Raw genomic sequence first — 7,475 nt, 5'->3', positions numbered from 1 at the left:
GGGTGTGCGTGTGCGTGCGTGTCTGTGTGTTACTGGCTTTGCCGATATGTTGCTGGCTGTTTGAATGCGGACCAACAGCTGGGCTTGAGTGGCTGCCAGCGAACCAGTGAACCAGATCCACTCTCCGTCTGTCACGCATCACTCCATTTGGTTGACAGTATTACTTTGCTGCTTAATAGTCTTTTAAATCACCAGCTTCCACAAATCTGACCAACAGGTTGCTATTTCAGCCAGACAACATGAATAACCATTACCACATGCCGGGCGGACTAGAGCAACAGCTATTTAGAGACAAACAAACTGATTATGTCTTATCTAGCCAAAACTGTTTTTTTTTCTGTGCCATCGGAGACAGTGGTAGGAAATGCAGCATTCTGTTGGACAGGTTGGTGTTAGGCGAAGCCAGTAAAGCACGTTTGATAACTGGGATGAGCACTTTCCAGTGTTTGATGCAGTGTTGTAGAGATTTCTGCTTGAGGAAAATAAGGGGGAAAGACCCTCGGCCAAACTTGCCAGTGTACCCCCACAAATACTGTGCATCGCTGTGCAGCATTGTTCATTTCCAATTAGTAAGTAAACTCCACATGGTTTGCGGGCGCTGGCTATTGATTCTGGTCTATTAAAAGCCCCTGGGCTACTGTCCCAGGCCTCTGCGCTGACGATGCCTTCCGAATGCTAAACGCAGATCTCATACTGTCTGCTCCCCTAATTTGAGTCGGCGTGCCATTGGTATTGATCGCCACTCCTTGATATTCCCTTCAAGTAGTCAGTCTGCAGGCCTCCGACTGTAAGTCACTGTTCACCCACACGTCAATTAAACAGAGATAGAGGGTAAAGCTGCCTGTCTCTGCAAGAAGCGATGGACAGGAAACTCTCTAACAGCCCGCCATTCCTTCAAAATTTCATACCGCCTCTGCACGTAGCCATCAGTGCAGAACTTTTATCTGATGGGAAAGATCAGGTGAAAGAAACAAAAAGTTATGATGTATTGACATACCACAAATAGACCCTTTTCCCCCTTTTTTTGGTCAGATAGCTATCAGCAATTATCTGCATACACAAAGGGTGTTGGATTTTGTTTTAGCTAACAAGCCAAACTAACTTTTGATTAATGTCTTTGGTTCACCAAACAGATAAACAAATACTTGTTTTTTTTATTATCTGACTAGCCAATACATTTTCAGATATTTAATTGAATTTCATTGCATGAATTAAAGCTGTGAAATAGGCTACAACATTTTGCTTTCACACATCTGAAGTCTTGGTCGTGATTATAATTTAAAGCAACTTCAAGTTGAGTCAGAAGCCTTCAAAATCAATTATCTCTTCCTCCCAGCGTCATCTGTCAGCAACTGTTCAGGCATTAAAACTTCTGGGGTAAACAAGTTTTTGTGTTTGGAAGAGAGTGTTCTCTCTCATAATTGATTCATAATTGATCGGAGAATAAAATGCACCTCCACACTTCACAGATTTTCGCTCCCCACATGTTTGCTGCTTTGGGAGTCGTTCAGTGAGAGTATTGGGCCTTCAACAGTAAATATCACTCACAGGTGGTGGTGCAATGCAATTACGCCAAGAGAACTTTAGTGCTGGCCCCATCTATTCTCCAGATGAACCTGACAAATGCAGACTAAATGTGCTCATAAGGAAGACTGAGGGGCTTTTGTGGAGGAGACCGTCTTTATCTTCCGTCAGAGCAAGAGGTCAGAGTCTCCAAAGGCCCACATTTAGAGAAAATGACTATGTGTTAATCTTGAGCCATTTTTAAAGGTTAGCTGTTTAAAGGATGGATCTGGTTTTACATAGCAAGGACGGTAAGATAAAAAAATGCAGTGGATGGATTCACAAGGCTGTCCACACACATTTGTCCGTAAGTCTCTTTCCTCACCCATGCATTAAGGTCACACTTGTGAAGTATTTTTTAAGAGATTCCATCTACTTCCTGACTTCCTGTGGCCTAGCTCGCGCTACATCTAGAGAGCGTTACAATATGCGACCTTGCCTCCTCCACTTGTGCTTGTTTCCTCGTACCAGGAAGTAATATGTCATGATGGCATCACTGACAACAGCATTATATTTCAATATCTTGCAAAAGCTCAATTGTTAAGTCTTTTTCCTCATTTGCGATTGGGATGGTGAATGAAAAACAGTCCCTCAAAAGTGCTTGTGGCTAGGCTGACAGCTGGGAAACTTTATCATTTTCTCCACGGAGGAGGGGCCAGGAGGCGGGGCGAGGCCACAAATACAAGTGGAGGGAGCAAGGTTGTATATTGTAACGCACTCAAAGTTCCACACAGCTCTGCAAACGCCACACACAGCTCTAGTGAACAGTGCTATTTGGGAAGCTTTTCGACCTGGACTGAAGTGGGCCAATGTGGATCGTCTCAGGTGGCATTTTCACATATGTGACGTTTGTTTGTTTGTTTGTTTTTATTAGATCCCCATTAGCTTTTGCTTTTAGCATCAGCTATTCTTCCTGGGGTCTTTCTAAATGATTCATTTACAATTATATCAGTCACACGGCGTGGCGACAAACATAACATAGGCTACATTATATTCTTTCTGTGGTCCTTCTAATCAACTATTGACAAATAGGCTATCCATTAATATTAACGTAGTCGAGAAGCGATTGTTGTTTCAGATAACAATGATGACTCGCATTGAGAAGTCATGCATCACCTGTATTGTAGACTGTACCAAATTGATGTTCACCATATATTGACCTCCTCAAAGATTAAAGCCAGGCTCAATCTACACAACTCCCAAATGTGTGTCCGATTCTGACGTTGGGGTGCACCGTGACCGCACACATAAAGAAAATCACAACTGTCAATCTTATCCGTGATAGTAGCCACCCAAGGCAATACCCAATACAATACGATGTTCTATTTCGAGTAGCAAATATCAAACAGTGTTTGATTTCTACGATTTGTGATCAGGGACTCTTTGAGTCGCCAAAATTCTGTCTTAGAATGTCGCATACGACGAGGAGATCTTGCCCGACAATTGCTTGCGATGGTCCTTTGGGGGGTTAAAGGGACAGTTTGGTCAATTTCAACATGCAGTTGTATTGCTCACACTACCCTTGACTTGTCAGTACCTGGTGATGCCACATTTTTCGGCTCAGCCTTTTCCGAGATATGAGCAATTCTAATGGGGGCAGCGTTTGTTTACATTTTTTAAAAATGAAACATAGGCCAACTCCAAATATTTTCCCAAAAGGTACTGCTGTTTGCTAGTTGTCTGTTGATGTTTTATAACCTTTTGGATGTTTTTGGGAATAAATAAAAATGTTTTTTTGAAATGTAAACAAAGAGCTGCCCCCATTACAATGACCAGGATCTCGGAAACGGCTGAAGAAGAAAAGAAAAAAATCTCAGGCACTGACAAGTCCAGGGTAGTGTGAGCATTACAACTGCATGTTGAAATTGACCAAACTGTCCCTTTAAAGTGTCAGACGTGGGGATTTTAACTTTTTTTTTATTTGTTTGCTGTGCTTTAATATAGTGTGTTTTAGATGTGCAGTGGTTTTGAAGTGCATGTTTTACTTGGTTTGCTGTGTTCACTTAATTGTTTGCTGTGTTTTACCATGTGCACCTAATTGCTTTGAGATGGACAGCTGCCTGAACAATTATTGTCTAGCCAATCGGTGCGCTGGAATGATTATGGGGAGGGGTATAAAGAGGCATGGTTTTAGAGGCTCCTCGCATTTGGCAGGGGGATCAGACTGGAGGCAGCAGTAGACCAGGAGAGGAGAGACGACGACGGTGAGTGAACGGACCGAACGAACTGAACCGAACTGAACCGAACCGAACAGAATGGAACGGAACCGAACCGAACCGGAGCTGAGCTGGACAACGGCCACAGCCAAAGCAACGTGAGCAACCCCTTTGAATGTGTACTCCTCTCACCGTATGTCTGTGCTGCCTGATCCCCCTGCCTTATAGCCCGGACCGTGTTGACCAGAGACTGACGAGGCCAGGAGGATTTGGAGTGGGTTGGAGCCAGGCCACGTTTCCAACCACTACGAATTTGAACGTAAGAGTCCTCCTGTGCCCATTCCATTATTTGGTGCTGCATTAATTCCTGAACAGAGACTAACACATGATCTTTGCTGCCGAGGTGTGCCGGATCCAGATTGAGCCACGGACTTCACTGGAGACCCCCCTCGGCCACCTGGATGTGACTACACCCAACACGGTTTGGGATTCAACAAGGACTGATGCTGGTGTGAAACTGCCCAAGAACGAGACCACCCGGACCTTAGAGACACTGCAGCAGTGCTGCTTTTAGAGGACAATTTAGTTTTAATTCATTAGTAAAATAAAAGATATATATTTTTAAACTCTTGTGTCTGTCTTCTGTGTACTGGGCATTTCGAACCTTTTTAATGGATTTAACAAGGGGCCATTTGGCCGATAAAAGTTCCACTGATTGTCTTAAGGGGGTTTTCGGCCATTGGGCTGATAGTCGTGTAGTTTGAGCCTAGCTTAACAGAGAACAATTTTTGAATGTATTGCTGGCGTAGGATAAGTGGTAGAAAAGGCCACGCCTTCTAAAAATAAATCCAACGCTGCAGTACCAGGTCTGTGAGTGGAGCTTGTGGAGCTGTGCGGAGCTACACAGATCTGGTGAGAGCCAGGCTAGGCTTCCTGGAAATTTGATTGACAATTGTATAGGCCTGGATCCACAACATTCAAATTCAAATTCAAATTCAAATAGGCTTTTGAGGCATGCATGTGAGCCTCAGTGTTTCCAAAGCTTACGAATATTTGCATCTTGTGTGTTGGTCCCTTTGTATTTGTGGTCGTGCGTTATTCTGCGTTGGTCATGTCCATAATATCTGTTGAGATGACCTGTGTCTTTGTTATGTTATTTAATATCTGATGTTTCATCTGTGGTGTGTGTGTTTTATTATATACCTGCTACTACAACCAAATTTGCCTTTAGAGAACAAACAAGTCCGACAGGCGGACAAAGATGCGTCCATCTATGCACTGCCACCATGTGGCGGGAGTGACAATTGAGAGAATGCGTTTCAGACAGACGGACGGACCGACAGACGGACCGTCATGAGGTGAACTGTGGCCCCGCAGTAGCAAGAGCACGTCCTCATACTAGTCCACAGCAGCTGCAACACACCCTCTCTGGAGTCCGTCACCATCTCAGCCCTCCTCGCTCAGTCTATTTCTCATCCACTTTCTCATTTTCTTTCACTTTCTCCCACTGCCTCTCTCTCTCTCTCTCTCTCTCTCTCTCTCTCTCTCTCTCTCTCTCTCTCTCTCTCTGTCTGTCTCTCTCTCTCTTTCTCCAGGGTGACGCAGGTGTGACCAGTGCAGGGCCTGTGTGGGGCAGGCGGCCAGCAGCTAATGAAATGGCCATACGTGACGTCACTGGCCTCTGGCGTCGCTCCAGGGCCTTGACACAGGAGAGAGAGCCATTCGGCACCCGTCCCTCCCTTCTCTTCATCCCTCCCTCCCTTCTCTCCCTTCTCCTCCTTCTCCCCTCTCCTCCTCTTCTCCTTCGCTCTCTCTCCCACTCCAGCTCCACTCCTCCACTCTCGGTTCGGTTCATGAGCGAGTTTCAGCCACACGTGAAATCGGCCAAGCTCTCAGGATTAACAGAATGCCAATGTCGTTCATCACAGACTTTCCCAGAAAATGCCATTGCTGTGGAGGAGCAGCTGCAGCAGTGGCAGCAGTATTAGACATGGAGAGAGGGAGAGAGACAGAGAGAGAGAGAGAGAGAGAGAGAGAGAGAGAGAGAGCAAGAGAGAGATGCAGTAAATATGGTTATATGGTTGCATACTCACGCCTCATTTCTGTCTCCAATCAGCCTGCCTGTGTATGTGTGTGTCCCCGAGCTAGCATGACATTTAGCATAAATTTGTATGGCATGTTAACACTATACTCATGATGGCGATAACAACCAGAACAACAAACACAACTAGATAATAATAACAATTAAACTGTATTGTGTTGGTTTCATCAAAACTTCCTCAGACTAATTGCATCAGTGACTTAACCTGTCATCGCATCGCTGTCTTTTATTGTGATTAGTTGCCTCCAGATATACGTATTTAACGGCTTTTCACTTTTGATATGCATATGCATAATAACACCTCCCCCCCTCCTCCCCTAATCAATTTCCATCACTAGGCTACAAGATGGGTGGCCCACAACACCCCACCACAGCCCACCCCACAACACCCCACCGCATCCCATCCCAATCCAACCCAGCTCACCCTACCCCATCCCTCCCCAAAACCTGCAGTTTGGCGGCAGTGTTGCCAGATTGGGCTGTTTCCCGCCCAATTGGACTGTTTGGGATGGCTATCTGTGGGTAAAAAGGGCATCTGGGTGAGTTTTTCTGTAAATTTGTGGCCATAGAAATCAATAGAATTTAGTGCAAATTGGGCACGTTGGGTTTTGTGCATGTTTTGGGCTGGAAACCACCAGTCTCATCTGGCAACCCTGTTTGGCGGGCTCGCCTCATCATCAGCCAGAGGGGGCGAAACCTGCTGGAGTGGCTCTGATGGCATACAGCTGCTCATTTAGATGCACACTCCAACACTGCCTGTACAACGCCCCCCCCACATTTAGATGCACAATCCAACACCGCCTGTACAACACCCCACCCCCCCGCCCCGCCCCCATTGAGATGCACACTCCAACACTGCCTGTACAACCCTGCACAGCACAACCCCCCCATTGAGTTGCATACTCCAACACCGCCTACAACCCTGCACAGCCCCCCCCCCCAATTGAGATGCATACTCCAACACTGCCTACAAGCCTGCACAACCCCCCCCCCCAATTGAGATGCATACTCCAACACTGCCTACAAGCCTGCACAGCCACCCCCCTCCCCCATTGAGATGCACTCTCCAACACTGCCTGTACAACCCCCCCCCCTTGAGATGCACACTCCAACACCGCCTGTACAACCCCCCCCCCATGACATGCACACTCCAACACCGCCTGTACAGCCCCCCCCCCCCCCCCCCCCCCCCATTGAGATGCACACTCCAACACCGCCTACAAACCTGCACAGCACAACCCTCCACCCCCCCCCCCATCGAGATGCATACTCCAACACTGCCTACAACCCTGCACAGCACAACCCTTTACCCCCCTATTGAGATGCATACTCCAACACTGCCTACAAGCCTGCACAGTATCCTGGCCCGGTATCCGGTTCCAGATCCGGCAGGATCTTAAGCAGTGGATCCGGTATCCGGCAGGATCCTAAAAATCAGGATCCGGTGCATCTGTAAATTTTTTGCCATCAAAAATATGGTTCTGTGATTTGAATTCACAAGGCTTTACATGCAAACGCAATGTTTGATGCCGGCACTGCTTTGTCTATAGTATTATCATTAATACTTTGTATAACTCAGTGGTTCTCAACCTTTTTCGAACCAATGCCCCCGTTACCTCATCATACATTCCAACATCCCCTTGACCGCCTTTGTA

The sequence above is a fragment of the Engraulis encrasicolus genome, chromosome 2 (genome assembly GCF_034702125.1).
Source record: "Engraulis encrasicolus isolate BLACKSEA-1 chromosome 2, IST_EnEncr_1.0, whole genome shotgun sequence".
Lineage (NCBI taxonomy): Eukaryota > Metazoa > Chordata > Actinopteri > Clupeiformes > Engraulidae > Engraulis > Engraulis encrasicolus.
This window is presented reverse-complemented; position numbering follows the sequence as displayed.